This window comes from Sorex fumeus, unplaced genomic scaffold, assembly GCF_029834395.1.
Source record: "Sorex fumeus unplaced genomic scaffold, SorFum_2.1 ptg000131l, whole genome shotgun sequence".
NCBI classification, from domain to species: Eukaryota; Metazoa; Chordata; class Mammalia; order Eulipotyphla; family Soricidae; genus Sorex; species Sorex fumeus.
Window position 1 is genome coordinate 22,368,258 of NW_026606188.1, and position 18,210 is coordinate 22,386,467.

The 18,210-nt window shown below is 45.3% G+C and overlaps 1 protein-coding gene across 2 annotated transcripts in view; it reads right to left on the reverse strand.

Moving 5' to 3' along the window:
* The window catches only part of HIPK1 (homeodomain interacting protein kinase 1), a 66,165-nt gene extending 58,053 nt beyond the window's left edge, over positions 1 to 8,112 (reverse strand). For both annotated transcript variants that reach the window (XM_056139077.1, XM_056139076.1), the window contains exon 1: positions 7,929 to 8,112. The gene's annotated coding sequence lies outside the window, so the exon portion shown is untranslated. The remainder of the gene's footprint in view (positions 1 to 7,928) is intronic.
* Between the last annotated feature and the right edge of the window lie 10,098 nt (positions 8,113 to 18,210).

Below are 18,210 nucleotides of genomic sequence, written 5' to 3' on the forward strand. Positions count from 1 at the left end.
CCCCTCCCCCACCCTACACCATCCCCCCCCCCCAAAAAAAGTAAGCAGGCATACAAGTAGGGCAGTCCGTTGGCAATGAATCTCAAATAAACTACATCAAGTCAGAACCAGTTTAGTCCATCAAAGACTCAACAAGAACCCAACAAGGGACAATTCAGCAGTGGAACCTTGACAACACCTACCAATGAACCCCAAAAAGAGGGCAGCTTAGAAAAATCCCTGTAAAGCCAAGCTTTGAAACAGCAGGCTGCATACTTCAGCTGTCTCCAAGTCAACAGTATTGTCCACTTTTGGCAAAACGGGGATAAGCGAACTGACAGCTACAACTCTAGCAAGACTTATATGCGCCCATCATGTCTGGGTCCTGAGTTCAATTCCCAGCAAGGGGGGTGGGAGTGGAGGAGCAAACCTAAAACGATCCATAGTTCACAGGAACAACCCAAAACTTCACTGATCTTCCCCACTGCCAGAGCGTACTGCTCTGAAGTCGGATTCAGATATCAGGACCCTCACAGTGTGACCTGATGGACCTTAACGAGCACGGATTCATAAACTGACAAGAAAAAGCAACATTCTTATTTTTATACAACTTTGAAATTTAGCCGATTACTGCATTTTCCAAATATAAGATAGAGGTACTATGTTTCACAAAATTAGCTTTGTAGCACTATAGCACTATCCTCCTGTTGTTCACGGATTTGCTCGATCGGGCACCAGTAACATCCCCATTGTGAGACCTGTTGTTACAGTTTTTGGCATATCGAGTATGCCACGGGGAGCTCAAGGAAATTCTTTTCCTAGGCTGAGGCTCCCACATAAAAACATGAAACAGAATTAACATCTGTTAAAAACTTACTAGACAGTAGGCTCTGTTAAGCAAATTACAAACATTTTAACTTACAGGAAAACTCTCCCAGTAAACTAACTTCCTGAAAATGGTACAACTCTGGACTCCAGCAATAACAGAGCCTTTTTGACTCAAACCTGGCTTTCCAAGGATTAAATCTGTAGCACTGTAGCACTGACCTCAGGTTGTTCATCAATTTGCTCGAGTGGGCCCAGTAACATCTCCATTGTGAGACTTGTTGTTACCGTTTTTGGCATATCAAATACGCCACCGGGAGCTTGCCAGACTCTGCCGTGCGGACAGGATACTCTCGGTAGCCTGCTGGGTTCTCCAAAAGTGAGAACGAACAATAAGAAGACTAGTTACACGGCGTGGGTGCAGCGCCTAGCTACTGGAAGATGAGGGGATCTGGGTGAAGGAGGCCCAGTCCCGATCTGAGCAGCCTTGGAGATCTCAGCCCCGGGTCCCACATACCTGGATTCCTCTGCCAGTTCCTTTATGTGTGAGGCTTAAAATCTTAGAATAAAATCCAAAAACTCCAAATTGACTCTCTCGACTGTGGAAGATCTGGACCCTGGTTATTTATGTTGCCTTGGTTCATCCCATCTTTATCCTTGGTTCAACCCATCTTTTTCCAGGCGCACTCACTCTTCCTACTTTATTAATTTCTCTGGATTCCTGCACACATTACACTCATTCTTCTGAAATTCATTTTAAGTTTTTGTTAGGGAAAGTGAAGTTCATTTTAGTCTCTGTCTAAATCTCACCTGTTTCAGTGTCGGGAGAAGTTACTGGTTTAGATCATCATCAACTCTCCTTTCCCCAGCATATGGCCAGCCCATGTTTTCCAGACCCACTCCAACAGCAAAGTGGTCTGTGGGTGAGCCTCTCTGATTTCTTTGTTTCCATGAGGAGGCAGTCACGGGGAGCCACCAGTCACCACATCCAAGGCATAGGAGACCAAAAGGAATAGAGCAGAGAGTTCCTAAAAGATTGTGTAGGGCAGCTGCCTGTTTAGCAGGAATGTTCATTTTAACCTAGAATATTTACTTCAGGAGATTACACAGAATAATTATTTTCCCTCAGCTAGGTTATAGTTTTAGCAATATTATGCCGACAAATATACTATTAACAATCCATCCAAAAGCCCACTGACCACTTACAGCATGTGTTGAGTATGGGAAGTATAGGGCAAGTGGTTCTGCTGCTTGTCCTGCCATTAACTGGGGTTTGGGAGGAGTCATATGCCCATCATTACCTGGTTAACAAGAGATCTGATTCTCTTCAGTGACCCAATTCCTGGGCCATTTCATACATACTAGTGATGTTCTCTACTACTTCTTAGCACTTGACATACTTGTACTTATTTATTTAGCTATTCATTTACCAAATATTAAGCACCTGCTATATGTGCCAGGCATGGTTTTAGACAGCACATTAACAGTTGTTCAAGACAAACAAGAGCCCTTAATTCCTGGAGTTTACTTTCTAGTGGGGAAGATGTCCACAAGCACATTTTGCATGTTTCCACACACAAACACACACACAAACACAAACAGAAAGTGGTGAACACTATGATGAGAAAACACAAATTACAAGACAGATGAGAAAGGAGAGAAAATACTCTAAACTTAGCATCAGGAAAGGCTTTGTACGGAGGGGACACTAAAACTAACTGACCAAAAGGAACCACATTCCAGTGAAAATAAACAGTACAAAGGCAAACTCTTGCCCTATCCAAAGAAAAGACCAGTATGATTGAATAGGAAGGAAATACTCAAAACAAGACCCAAAGAAACAGACACAGGTCAGATCACATACTGACTTCTGTGTTTCTCTGGACTTTATTAATTATAATTATTTATTTGAAAGTTGACTTCTAAACAGAGAGAGACAGAGAGAGAGAGAGAGAGAGAGAGAGAGAGAAAGTACGTACTTTGGGTAAGGCACTTGCCTTGCACGTGACTGACCTTGATTTGCTCCCTGGCATTGAGTATAGAGTCCCCAGTACTCTGTAAGGAGTGAACCCTGAGCACAGAACCATGAGCACTGCCGGTGTGAACCAAAAACCAAAATACAAAAATAAAAAGCTGGCTTATCAGGCTGGAGTCACAGTACAGTGGGTAGGCCATTTGTCTTGCACATGGCCCACCTGGGTTTGATCCCATTATCCCATATGGCTCCCCAACGGCACCACCAGGAGTAATTCCTGAGTGCAGAGCGAGGAGTAATACTCAGTGCAGAACCAGGAGTAACTCTGAGCATCAACAGGTGTGCCTCCACCCCCACCAAAAAAAAATAGTTGATTTATCTGCTGAGTTCTGTGGGAGCAATTTTCAAGAGCAGAGTAGGCATGTTTGGTTTGGTTTTTGGTTTGTTTTTTCTTTTTCCTTTTTTTTGGGGGGGTGAGGGAGGGGTATCAACAGCATCAATTGATTGATAATGACTGGCACATAATATATGCCAAATGTTTGCTAAAATAAGTGGTTACAAAAACATATTACTTATACATATATAAATATAAGGAAGTGGGCCGGAGCGATATTACAGCAGAGAGAATGTTTGCCTTGCATGCAACCAACCCGGGTCCAATTCCCAGCATTCCATATGGTCCCCATGAGCACTGCCAGGGATAATTCCTGAGTGCAGAAAAGGAGTAATCCCTGAGCGTTGGCAGGTGTGACCCCCCCCCAAAAAAAAGACCAACAATATAAGGAAGACTCAAGCGCCATTTGATTAAATTAGTATTTACAAGAATAGTTTGTAGTCCTATTTATAAGTGAATATGAGTATTATTTTCTGAGACATAGAATTAAAAAATGAACTTGACAGTGCAAAAGAGATCAACAGGTTGGGCATGTGTTCTGCATGCAGGAGGACTGGGTTCAATCCTGGTACTACATATCCCCTAAACATCGTCAAGAGTCCCTTAGTATCTACGTGGGAGTAGCCCCGAGCACTGTACACCCTCCCCCCAATCCCAAATGAGCCTTCAATCCTAAGAATTTGAAACAAGTCATGCAAGCACGGTGAATGAACTAAGCCAATTTCCCAGTTAGAAAAATAGAGGAAAATGCAGAATAGACCATTTAAAATTTTTTTCTAAGGCTGGAAAGACAACAAAGTGTGTAAGGTTTTGCATGTGGCTGACCTGGATTCAATCCCTGGTAGCACATATCCCTGGTCTCAACCCAGCCGAGCATGAGTGACCCCTGGAGAAAGCTCTTAGCAAAGACAAATGTGGCCTCAAACAGTGAAAAAACCACGAATGTATAATATTTTAGCAAGCTGGTTAAAGGATACTTTCCTTCTAGGCAGGGCTTTCTGACCCAAATTTTAATAGTTCGTTTAGTCAACAGTGCCTAATATTAGGCATTATAAAACTATAGCAACAGAAGAAGGTGCTTTAAGGCTGTGGGGGGGGGGGGGGACACTATCTTGAGGAGTTTCTAACTTAATGTCAAAGTAAAGCAAGATAATATGAAATAAACAACAGGACCAGTTTAGATGAAAAAGCAAAAGCAAAAGCCCAAAAAAAATAGAACTTAAGTAAGGTAAAAATAGTTTGACAGATGGAAGGTGGAAAAGCTCCTTCGGATGAATGAGAAGATTTCTGCCAATTTGACAGGGAATATGTAAGAATTAAAAAAAAAAAAAACCCTTGAGTAAAAAAGATGTTTTTTATTGGAAAAGATACTGGCAAAGAAAAAAAAAAGTATGTGGAGAGATAGAAGATAGAATGGGCTTAAGGAAATTGATTACACATAACCTAGCCTGGTTTGATGCACAATACAACATATAGTCCCCTGAGCACTGTCTCTGAGCACAGAATAAGCTCTGAGCACAGAATGAGGAAGAAGTCCTAACACCACCAGATGTGACCAAAAACTGAGGGGGGGGGGGGTGTGGGAGGCGATTCTTACCAAAAAAAAAAAAAAAAAAAAGAAAGAAATTCTTACACCTAAAACTCCCAAATTCCAACATGAGAAAAAAGGAGATTCAAGAATGCCAAGCATGTTTCCTATTTTCTTTTTGGAGGGATTTGGGCCATACCCAACAGTGCTCAGGGCATACTCCTAGCTCTATATGCTCAAGGATGACTCCTAAAAGGACTCAGGGGATCAAAATGTGGTAGCGAGGATCACACCAAGGTCAGAGGCATGCAAGGTAAGCACATCACCCACAAAACTATCTCCCATCCCAAATAAATGTTCAATAGCACTCTAAAGTAGCCTTGCTAGCAAAGAACCCTTGTATTTGTATTCTTTCTCAGTATGCACTCTGAGAAAGCATTATATACCAGGTGTACTTCAAATATTCAAAAGAAATAAATATTGTTTCTTTATCTTCCAAGTACTAATAATGTTGCTTTCAAGATAAAATATACAAAAAATATACATATATATATAAATATGGGATATAAAAATGTTTAAGTACCATGTTCACAATCACACCATCACAATCATCCTGTTGTTCGTCGATTGCCTCGAGCAAGCACCAGTAATGTCTCCTTCGCCCTAGCCCTGAGATTTTAAAAAGTGCCATATTCAAGGCTCTTTCAGGATTAGGAGAATGAGACCCATCATTGTTACTGGTATTTGGCATACTGGTTACACCACAGGGAGCTTGCCAGACTCTGCCATGTGGGCAGGTTACATTCGGTAGCCTGCCAGGTTGTCCAAAGTTAAGAATGAGATAACAAGATGTTGCTTCCGGGAGCTGGGTTTTATAGTCTCTGGGTCTTGGCCGTTGATGGGATTGGGGGGGGGGGCGGGGGCACAGTTGGTGGGTGTGACCCCTGGTATAGACCATGTTATGCTCTATAAATATACGTAAGGCGGCCAGGATGCATGCAGCTCATCAGTATAGCATTTGCCTTGCATATGTAAGGTACTGGGTTCAATCCCTGGCTCCACACACTGAAAGAGTAAGGTTACTGGAGGGTTATTAACTACAGGGAAATTAAGAGCAACTAAGATATAAAAGCAAAGATAATCTTAAGAAATTAGCAGCCAGAGGCAGGGCACTCACCTTGTGGGCAGAAGACCCAGGGTGGATCTCCCACATTCCATATGGTCCCCTGAGCCCCCCTGGAACCAGGAGTAACCCCTTAGCACTGCCAGGGTAGCCCCTCCCCCAAAAAATTAATTCATATAAATGAATCTGCAAAGTAATTCATATGCTTGCTTATCCTTAATTTGTTGCTCGTATAATACTTTTTTTTAGTTTCATTTGGCTATATATATGTTTTTGGGGTTTTTTTTGTTTTTTTTGGGGGGGGGGGGTCACATCCAGCGATGCACAAGGGTTACTCCTGGCTCTGCACTAAGGAATTACCCCTGGCAGTGCTCAGGGGACCATATGGGATGCTGGGAATCAAAGCTGGGTGGGCTGCATGCAAGGCAAATGCCCTATCCTCTGTGCTATTGCTCCAGCCCCGGGCTACAATTCTTTTTTTAAAAGAACATAAATACCCAAAAGTTTATCAGTGATTACAGAAGCAGTGTATGAGTGAAAAATTACTTTGATGTTCAGAATGGCAATACAAGTGAGGAAAATTGAGATGCAGAGGCCAGAGATATAATACAGGGGGGGTCAGGATTTGCCTTGCAATGTGCCAATCAAGTTTCAATACCTGTACCCCAAAGTGTACCCCAAACCCTGCTAGGAGTGATTCTGAGTACAGAGTCAGGAGAAAGCTCTGAGCACTCCTGGGTGTGTTTCTTCCCCAACCCCAAAAGAGAAAGAAATTGAGATGGAATCAATGACTTTCAAAAAAATTACCAAAAAATGAATTCTTTTATATAGCCAAGAAATAAGAAAGAGAGCAGATCGGGAAGCTTTTATTTGCAAAATTTAAATCACAAGAAGACTAGTTACAGTTCAGAACAAGTTGCACAAGTTTTGAGTATCGAAGTTTACAAGGCAGGCTCAGCTCGCTGATTTCCACCAACACCACCACCAACTGAGAAGGGCTTATAAAAACAAAACCACAGAATGAAAGAATTCTGTCTTCCACAGAATTGTGAACTTTGAGCTTACCTTCTTTCCCTTTAGGAAGTAACTCTGGTTTAGTTTTAAAATCTCAAGTTACCAATCAACTACATAAAATTACAATGCCCAAAGATGGGATTAAGTACTCTGAAAACATCACCAGCAAAAATCCTTGCCAATCAGAACCAGTAATGTTTACAAAATCTCACTCACCATTTTACTCCTCAAATGCTTTTTTCTGGCCTGACTGCCTCCAGTTCCAACCACAAGCACTTTACCAAAATACTATTCGGGTAAACAATAGTCTCTTAACAGTCAATGATATCCTTCATCAAACTAATATGACAAGAGCGGGGAAGATTAATTAGATATTAAGATCCAAAATCACCAGCCAAGTAACAATTTGGGAAAATGACTCATTAGTAAATTTCCAATCTTTAGCCATGTATCAAAGTCTACACACAAACATTTTTTAAACGGTTGATGCTTCGCCCTCTCTAGAATCCTCTAAAACACACACACACACACACACATACACACACACACACAAAAACCAAAATCGACAGACCAGGAGTTCAAAATAGCTTCACACAAACAGCAAAATTGCAGGTTTTGCTGAGGGCACGAGCCACTTCCCTCGAGCCCGTCTTCGCGGGGCGCAGGAAGCCACACCGCTTGTTTCCATCAGTTTCTAGGAAACCCGCAGATAAAAAAGGACTGACGGACAGCGGCGTCCGGGAGTGGAAATGAGACGGGGAGGCGGTCGCGGGAAACGCCCGGGGTCAGCGGGGCCCGTGGGCGCGTGCGGGGACGCGACCCGGCGCGGGAGGCGGCCGCCCGGACGGCGCCGCTCGGGGGTCCGCCCGGGGTCCGCGTGTCCCCGCAGTCCTCTCCCCTGCCCCTTCCTAACGACAGCGGCTACGGGCAAAAGTTTCCCGCCCCGGCCCGCGGCCCCGGCGCCCGTCCGAGCGCGCCGGGCCGCGTCCACACCCACCGAGCGCCCGGTCTCTCGCCCGTGACAGACACGCAGCGCGGCCGGCGCGGCCCGTCCCCCGAGGCGCCCCGTCCCCCGGAGGGCCCCACTCACCGCCGGCGTGTCGGGGTCTCAGCCGCGCGCGGGGGCTGCCGTGCCGAGGCGGCGCAGGAGACGAGATCCGGGGCCCCGCCGCCGGGTCATCATAGCCCCCGCGCCAACCGGCCCGGGCCCCGGCCCCCCGCCCCCCGGAGCGGTGCCCCCTCAGCCCCGCGCCGCCCGGGCCCCCGCCGCCGCCCCCGCCGCCGCCGCCGCCGCCGCCCCGCGCGCTCCCGCCTCGGCCTCCTGCCGCCGTCCGGGGCCGCCGCCGGGGCCCTCGCGCCGCGGCCGCCGTTGTCGCCAGGCCCGACCAGCCGAGTGCCGAGCCGTCGCCCCATCCGGCCGGCCCCGCCTCGCGGGAACCGTTCAGCCGCTCGGCGCCATGACACCTACTGAGGCGGAAGTGCCCGAGCGCGGCGGGTCACGGCGACTCCATGGTGGGCGTGCGGGCGGGGGGGCCTCCGTGCGGCGCCAGCGTGGACGGAGCGCGCGGGTCGGACGCCCGCCCCCTCGGCATCGAGTGCTCGGCGGTGCTGAGCTCAGGTGTTGAAGGGTGGCCGCGGAGGCTGCAGCTGCCCGGTGTGATCCCGGCCTGTGTGACATCACCGGGCCAGTGTGACCGCCCGGGGACGGCGCAGCGCCCGGGCTGGGCCGACCGGGTGACCCGGACGCCTCCCTGCCGCGGAGGAAAGGCCCCTCTCAGGCTTTGAAGTTCCATTACCCCCCCGCCCACCATCGTACTAGCAGAACCGTGACATCAGGGCACCGACACTGCGAGCCCCGCGGGCAGAGCCTGAGAACCGGGGTTGGCATCGTTAAGGAAAAATAGACTGCTCCGAAGCGAACCCCAGAGAACGCAAAGCTTGCCCGGGGCCAGTGCTACCACGACTGTTGCCTCAGCCACGATACAGCAAGGCCAGGTGCTAGGGAAATGGAGCGTCTGGAGCACGCAACATTCTGTAGAATTGGACGCTGTGGAAACGAGGTGGTCCTCAGACAGCGTTGAGAGATTCCGTGGGACTTCAGATACACCCGGGTTTGCTCCAGCTCTGCATTGGCCATCTCTCCTGACTATCCTCAGGCGGACCGTATTTGAATCAAGGGATCGAACCCTCATCACCATGTGCAAAACAAGCACCTTACCTCCCCGTACTCTTCTCCATTCTCTACCATTTCTTTATTCTTACTGTTTTGTTTTCATCTGACTTCTCTTAAACTCTTTAAGCAATCTCCTTAGCCCCTCATATAGTTTGAAGGAAATGTGTGCTTTCAGGAGAAATCCGGTAGCAGTGAGGAGGTTGGCTGGTTGGATGGAAGGAACTGAAAGAGCATTTAATTAGGAAAACACGGTGAGGGTGTTATTAAGCACAACATGGAAGTATGGGACAGTGTCGGGTCAGCAGCATAAAGAGAAGAAACTCTTGTTTGTTGCCAGTCCCAAGAAGAAAAGGGGTGGGGTGGGTAGTGCAACAGGTAGAAGACACTTGCTTTGCATAGGCCGACCCAGGTTTTATCTGACGTCCCATATGGTCCCAAGCCCACCAGGAATGATCCCTGAATGCAGAGCCAGGTGTAAGCCCAGAGCACCACAGGATGTGGCCCCCAAACAGAAACAAAGCAGAAACAAACAAACAAAATCTCATCTAGTATATGATATGCCAAGGGTTGAGGGCCTAGACTCAGAGTTGCAGGTGAGAACCACTGGCTTAGGAGCTGCAGTCAAGTTCTGAGCAGCTGAACCAAAGAGGTAGGCAAGTCATCCCACAAGTAATAAATCAATTCAGCAAGGAAGAAAAGGGAAGTTTAAACAGAGCCCACTTGTTATAAGACAAAAAAAAAAATAACAGGTGAGGGACTGGAGACATAGTACTTCGGATATTCCCTCTCACCTGATTTTTTGGTTTTGGGTCTACACACGGTGGTGCTCAGGACTTACTTCTGGCTCTGCACTCAGGATTCACTCCTAGCAGCCCTACCTATCTGCCTGGCCCATCTATTGATGATTCTTATCTGTATATTTCTTCCTTATGATTAATTATTATTTGTCTATTTAATAATAGAGGCTCATTTATATTACTGTTTCAATGGTTTACAATTACTGTTTTGATGGTTTATAATTCCTTACTATCCTTAATTTATTTTGGGGCTGAAATTGTTCAGATTTAGTCAATGTGTACCCATTCAGCCCTGGGTCATTTTTATTATATCCCTGTAGTAAAGTGGTTCAACTTCATCTATCCTTTCTCTTCCCAAGCCCTAGAACCAGTCATTTCTCTGCAAAACCCTGGCTTCTTTTATAGGTATATAAGAAAGCAAGACCTAGACACTAGGTCCATATTGATTTCTTTTGTTGTTGTTGTTGTTGTTATTGTTTTAACTTTGGTTTGTGGGCCACACCCAGGAGTGCTTAAACCTTATTCCTGATTCTGTGCTCAGGGATTATTCCTCGTGGGACTCAGGGAACCAGATGGAGTACTGGGTCTTGCACTTAGGTTGACTGTACAAGGCAAGCGCAAGCAACCTATTGGCTGTATTATCTCTTCTACCCCCATATTGATTTCTTATGACCAAGCTTGTGACCTAGGGAGTCAAAGCCAACCTTGAATGGGCAATTTCTCCACCCATCCATTTCCTGCAGTTGCAAGAATTGGATATGTCCAGACCTCCTCTTTCCATGATTTCTTCAAAATGTCTTTAGTAAAGGAACCTGAGGAGGAGAGGTGACATTTATTCTTTGTCTGTTCAGTTAATACTTAGGGTTAACCAGCTGCTATAGCAAACAAGTACATGTCAATGACTTTACATACTTTAGGGTGTGTGTGTGTGTGTGTGTGTTTGGGAGTGGGGAGGCTATAAGAGTCATGCTAGTACTTTGGGAGCTACTCCTGGCCCTGTGCTCAGGCGTTGGTGGGAAGGGAACCTAAATTGGTCACAACCCCTGTACTATCTCTCCAAACCCTTAACACAATTTTTATTGCCAGCTCATACTGTCTATCTATTGCAGTTGGCTAGAGCAAAGTCCCAGGATGAAACGGTTGCTCTGTTCCATGAAGTCATTTAGAGGTTCAGGCACCTTCCATCTAGATTCTTATGTCTCTGCCCCATGCCCTGGAGCCTTGGATTTCTCCACTAGGTTCTTTGTATTTGGCCAGAAAAAAAAGAAAGAAAAAGAAAGAAAAAAAGAAAGAAAAGGGAAGGAAGGAAGGAAGGAAGGAAGGAAGGAAGGAAGGAAGGAAGGAAAAAGGAAGGGGAGGCAGGACGGGAGAGGGAGAGAGGGGAACGAGAAGGAGAGAGAGAGAAAGAGAGAGAGAGAATAGGATGAATGTGCAGGAAAAAAATTTTAATCCAAACTCATATTTACACTCTGCAAACATGACATTCATTAGTGGGAGTGTGGGAGTTCAGGACAATGGATCCAGGTAACTATTGGAAGATTAAGAGCCAATGTGATCAAACCAGGTGCCCAGGATAAAGGAGATTTGATTTGGTAGAAATTTTGCCAGTCTCTACCACTCTTTTTTTTTTCTTTTTGAGTCACACCCAGCAACGCACAGGAGTTACTCCTGGTTTATGCACTCAGGAATTACTCCTGGTGGTGCTTGGGGGACCATATGGGATGCTGGGAATCAAACCTAGTTTGGCTGCGTGCAAGGCAAACACCCTACCCACTGTGCTATTGCTCCAGCCCCTGCCACTCTTTTTTAAGAGCCATTTTCTATATTACTTCTTCCCCAGAATAGTTTCTCAGTTTTATTCACAAAGGATTCTTTGACTGGAGACACGGTAAATCCCTCTGCCCCAAATCATAGGATAAATCACTTCTAAACAAATTATAGTAATTCTTTATCTTCTTGTCCTCCTATTTATGTTCCATCAATATTATTTCCTTATTTTATTTGTTTAAGTCACACCCAACAGTACTTAGGGCTCACTCCTGAATCTGCACTCAGAAATCAGTCCCTGTGCTTGGGGACCATATGTGGTGCTAGGAACTGAACCCAGGTCAGCCCTCTGCAAGACTATGTACTATATATTCTCTGTACTATCTCTCTAGCACCAGTGTTCTTATGTTTTAATCAAACTCTCAGACAAATGGCCTATTCTTTGGCACCCCAGACAATTTTAACTCATACAGAAGAAAATCAAGAACTTTTAGAAGTTCCCATCTATGGCAGCAAAGGAGTATAAGGAGAGAAGCTTGTGAACTGGGTAATTCAGATGTTATTGGAGGTCTTGGTGAAAGTGGTTATATTTTTTATTATATTAATTTATTTTGTTTTGGGGCCACACCTTATGATACTCAGGGTTTACTCCTGCCTCTGCACTCTGGGATCACTCTTGGTGGGCTCAAGGAAACATATGGGCTGTACTGTAGCACTGTCCTCCCATTGTTCATCAATTTGCTCAAGCAGGCACCAGTAATGTCTCCATTGTGAGACTTGTTGTTACTGTTTTTGGCATATCAAATACACCACAGGGAGCTTGCCAGGCTCTGCCATGCAGGCGGGAGGAATCAATCCCAAGTCAGCCGCGTGCAAGGCAAACGCCCTACCCGCTGTGCTCCATCATATGGGCTGCTGGGTATTAAAACCAGGTCACAAGGCAAGTACCCCCCACCCAGCATATTATTGCTCCTATATATATATATATATATATATATATGTAGCACTGTCTTCCCATTGCTCATTGATTTGCTTGAGTGGGCACCAGTAATGTCTCACAACAAATTGTAAGACTTGTTGTAGGTGCTGGCGCGGATGTGGCGAGAAAGGGACTTTCCTTCACTGCTGGTGGGAATGCAGGTTGGTCCAACCCTTTTGGAAAACAGTATGGACGATTCTCAAAAAATTAGAATTTGATCTCCCATTTGACCCAGATATAGCACTCCTGGGAATATATCCCAGAGAGGCAAAAAAGTATAGTCGAAGTGACATCTGCAATTGTTTGTTCATTGCAGCACTCTTTACAAAAGCCAGAATTTGGAAAAAAACCTGAGTGCCCGAGAACAGATGACTGGTTAAAGAAACTTTGGTACATTTACACAATGAAGTACTATGTAGCCGTTAGAAAAGATGAAGTTATGAAATTTACATACAAGTGGTACTACATGGAAAGTATCATGTTAAGCGAAATGAGTCAGAAAGAGCGGGATAGACACAGAAAGACTGCATTCATCTGGGGAACATAAAGCAACAGGAATGGCTGAGATTAGTACCAGGAATTTTGCTCCATGACTTGAAGGCCAGCCACATGTGCTAGGTGAAAAAGAAGCTCAGATAGAGAAGAGAGCACCAAATAAAGGGTGCTGTGAAGACCCTCCCAGGGTGGGAGAGACATGCTGAAAGTGGTCTGTGGACCAAACATGATTGCCACTCAATGCCTCTCTTGCAGAGCACAGTACCCAAAAGAAGAGAGAGAGAACAGGGGGGAATGCCCTGCTACAGCGGCAGGGTGGAACGGGGTGGGGGGGAGGATGGCGGGTGGGAGGGATGCTGGGACCTGTGGTGGGGGAGGATGGGCACTGGTGGAGGGATGGGTGCTTGATAATTGTATAACTGAAACCCAAGCACAAAAATTTATAAGTCTATAACTGTACCTCATGGTGTTTCACTAATAAAAAAAATGATAAAAAAAAAAGACTTGTTACTGTGTTTGGCATATTGAATACATGACGGGTAGCATATATATATATATATACATGACGGGTGGCATATATATACATATATATGAGAACATATATATATGAGAGAGAAAGGTTTTTTAAAGTGATAGGTTTATTGACTATAGGTTTATATATAGGTTTATTGAAACTTACTTAGAAATATGTGTTGGGGAGAGAAAAAGATAATACGTGTTCAAGAAAGAACACAGGCTTGCGGAACAAGCAGAGTGGTTTTAGTGACATAGAGCAGGCCTGAGCAACTTGCTCTTCCATTCACAGTACAAACGGGGACTGACAAGCTGGGGAAATGGTTTGGTGCAGCTGGGTGAAGCAGTCTCTTCTGGCCAATTCTCACCTTATACTCTCTAGCTGCAAGGGAGCTGCATGGCTCTGTGCTGTTCACTTCTCCTGCGTCTGAGAAGTCATGAGCTGACTCATTCTTTCTTCATTTGACTCATATGCATGAGGTCTTGATTTTGATCCCCATCACCATTAAATATATAAATAAGTAATTCACTAATTTTTTCTGCCGTCAGAGAAATAATTACAGGAGTTCAAATTCTGGCCTTGAATGCAACAGACCCCTGTTTGATCCCTGGTACCACATAAGGTCCCCCAATCCCTCTAGGAGTAAGCCATGAGTACAGAGCCAGGAGTAAGCTTGAGCACTGCTGGGTGTGGCCCAACCACCTCAGTCCCCAAATACTACAAGGGGAATGGCAATTAAGACAGGAGCTTGAAATCTGCTGATTGAACATTTTTTTGTGTGGTGTTGTGTTGTACTTCCTACAAACTCAGGAATGATAATTTCTAACACAATTTCTCATATGCAGCTGTGCTAATAACTTGTGTTAAATTAATGGCTGTTTATTCCCAGTGATGAAAGCATCAGAATTCAGTTAACTATGGAATGAAATTCATTAAATCTCAGAATAACAATCGTATCTTTGGCTGTGAATGAAATTTTTATGTTTATTACTTTTAAAATCACTTGCCACATTGCTTTGTCATCTTTTAGTTCTTTCCAAGAGAGTAACCCCACTGGGGGTGGAGGAGAAAGAAGAGTGACACCCCATCCCTGGCTGGCGGATTGTGTAATGTGAAAATAGATTTCTTTCCACTTGAGCTAACTCAGTACTCCCAGAATGATCGGGGCAAAAATAGACAGAACACACACCTGGGCTTTGTTTGGGGTGTGGGTAGGGATCCAGACTTCTTTATCTACTAGAGTTTGACAAAAGGCATACTCATGCACCCCACTATCCCCTTGCTTTAAAAAGGAATGATACCTTTCCTCACATATTCAGAAAACTGTCCACCAGAAAAGTTTTTCTGTTACTCCACTCAAATATCCTGACTCCGCTTTCATTCTTTTTCCACTGGTACTATACCACTCCAAGGTGTGGCCCTAGAAACAACAACAAAATAAAGCAAAAAACACTCCCACTTTCCTCTAAGTTCAAGAGAGAGAATATACCCAGGAAGGCAATTGCCTTGCACATGGCCAACCCTGGTTTGATTCCCAGCACTGCATATGGTTCCCTAAGCCCCAACAGGAGTGATCCTACACACACACACACACACACACACACACAAATAAATAAACCACCAACTTTGTTATACTTGAAATAACTTGGGAGAACAAGACTCCACAGCTATGTTTATGGGTCCTGGGATCTCTCCTCACCATATCAGCCAACTGTCTGGACTGTTCAGTGGTTCAATGCTCAGCCCAAGGGTGTGAGGATGTGGTAACACTGTTCAAACCCAGTGGTGCCAGGAACCCCCAGAGCCACATGCAGGAGTGTTTAGGGGAGGCCTCCAGGCTTACACCAAATGATGCTGGTTGTAGGGCATGCAGTGCCAGGGATTGAACTAGGGTCCTGCGCAGACAAAGCATTCACTTGGAATAATTTTAAAACTATTCACTGATAAATGAGCTTTTTTCTACAGAAGAGCCTAGTCTCTCAGGAAATGCAACCTTTAACCTAATGGCTTTGTTGACTCCAAAGCAAGTAAAACATGTTTTTCCTCTTAAGTGCAGAGTTAGAAAACATGTCTATTATAAGAAATAGTGTTAATTCCTAAAACATTCCAGTCATTTCTATTGTAAACAAACTCACTCATTTTTTTTCTTCTTCCTTTCTTCATTTTACTAAGTATGTAACTAAGTGTGACATATACCTTTTTTCTTTTTTTTTAATTTTAATTTTAAATTTTTTTTATTAGAGAAACACCATGAGGTACAGTTGTAGACTTACAAACTTTCATGCTTGGGTTTCAGTTATACAATGATCGAGTACCCATCACTCCACTAGTGCCCATTCTCTACCACCAATGATCCTAGTAGCCCTCCCATCCCCACCCCCTCCCCCACCCCTCCCACCCCACCTCTGTGGCAAGGCATTCCTTTCATATACCTTTTATCTTTGTGAGAATGTTGAAAGGAAAGTTTTGCCATTCTCTCTGTAAATGCTTGTACTAAAGAAGTAACCAAAAAACAATGCAGAGTCTCATTCTCCAAAATTCCCAGATTAACTCACCATCTTTCACTGCAAGACCTTCCTAACTCAGATTCTTGTTTTCAATTTTTCCCCATTACTCATGTGTTAATTTTTTCTTCCTTTCCAGTTGTTTGTTTTGTTTGGGGGGACCACACCCAGCAGTGCTTAGTGCTCTGACTCTGCACTCAGGCATCACTCCTGGTGGCTCTTGGGGGACCATATGAAGTGTCAGGGATCAAATGCAGGTCCACTGAGTGCAATAAAAGTGTCTTAGTCACTGCACTAGCCCTCTAGCCCTTTTCGTTCCTCCCCACTCCCTCCCTCCCTCCTCCCTGTCCTTTCCCTCCCTCCCTCCTTCCCTCCCTCCCTCCCTGCCCCCTCCCTCTCTCCCTCCCTCCCTCCCTCCTTCCCTTCCTTCCTTCCTTCCTTCCTTCCTTCCTTCCTTCCTTCCTTCCTTCCTTCCTGTCCAGTGGCCATACCCAGTTCTCAGAGGCTACTCTGTCTCTGTGTCTAGGGATCACTCCTCTTGATGCTCAAAAGGATCGTGCAGTGCAGAGGCTCAAACCCAGGGCCTCCTTGCATGCAAAGCAACTATTCAGCCTGTTGAGAGCACTCTCTCCAGCTTCATCTGTTACTTCTAAGAATATGTATCAGGAGGCCATAGAGATAGTACAGGGTTATGGCACTTCTCTGGAATGTGGGCGATCCCCAGCACTTTTTATGATACATGAGCACCACTAGGTGTGGCCTAAAAAGTGAAAGAAAAAATAAAAGGAAAGAAAGGAGGGAAGGGTAAGGAAGAAGAACGGAAGAGAGAAGAAAGGGAGAAAAAAGATATGCTCAAGACAGAGTCAACAGAATTCAATGTACATTGTAGAGGGAAGCAGAGAAGTGAGAACAGGGAGCCAAGCCTCCTAGAAAAGCGATGGGCTTATAAGCTGTGTGGAAGGCCACTTTGATGTATGAGATCATGGATTTAAAATTAAACAGGTTGGCTTGGTTGAGTCATTTCTCCAACATCCCAGCTATTCCAGTGCATGCACAGAGTAGATAGAATGAGTTATACTGATTGAAATTTTTCAAGGCAAGAACATCTATGTTAGAGAGAGTGATACAATACCACAGAATCACAGGTTAGTATATGGCTTCCTTAGGGGGGAGGGTGAAGCATGGAGAGAGCTGACAACATGTGAGACACAGACCCTAGAGATATTTGGGCAAATAGGCCAGGAGAAATGAAGAGGTTTTGTTTTGTTTTGGTTTGGGATACAGCCACTATGCTCAGGGCTTACTCCTGTCTCTGAGCTCAGGGGTAACTACCAGAGGTGCTCAAGGGACCACATGCAGTGCTAGAGATGGCTACCCTAGAGGTAAGAAACTTCCCTTGAACTATTACTTCCAACCTGAAGAAATGAAGGATTTTAATTAAGTTTGAAGAGGAGGACACTTTCTGGCAGTGGGATGATTGGCAATGGGTGGTGAGGAAAAGGAAATGAGGTCTTTGAAAACCAGACTGTGAGGGATCCTGAGAGGTCAGAATGCTGAAATGACCAAAGATCAGGAGTCTGAGGGAGGAGAAGGCTGAGAGTGAGTGGCTGCCGGCCTTGCTGAATGAAACTTGAAGAAGACAGGGTCGTCACATGGCTTGCCCTGCCATGGAGAGACCTTCCCAGGAGCGTATGGGAATAATGGCAGAAAAGAGCGAAGTTGGCAAGAGGAACAATTCTGGATCTCCTTGCTTGTGGGGTGACTATGGGGGTTGGGGGCAAGGGGGCAGAGAAAAACAAGTTGACTTGAGAGGGCTGGTCAGCAAGCTCGTCTTCAACTGAGAAAAGGGCCTTCCAAGATATTGAGAGCAGAGGAGGAAACTTACAACTCTGTAAGGAGGATGGTGAGGAGAAAAAACTAGGTGGTGACGACCCAGACTTCTGACAATGTCTGAGGTTGGTTCAGCTATCTCTGCTGTCAAGCTGCACAGCCAGATTTGTCACTATGAGACAGGGAAGTCACTTCAAGGTAAGGGACTTGGTACCTTTGATGCTCAAAGGTATTTTCCAAAGCCTTTCTAAGTTGTAAGAGACGGGAGTCATGAAGGTTTGGAAAAGCCATCAAGGTGCATGGGCCAGTAACT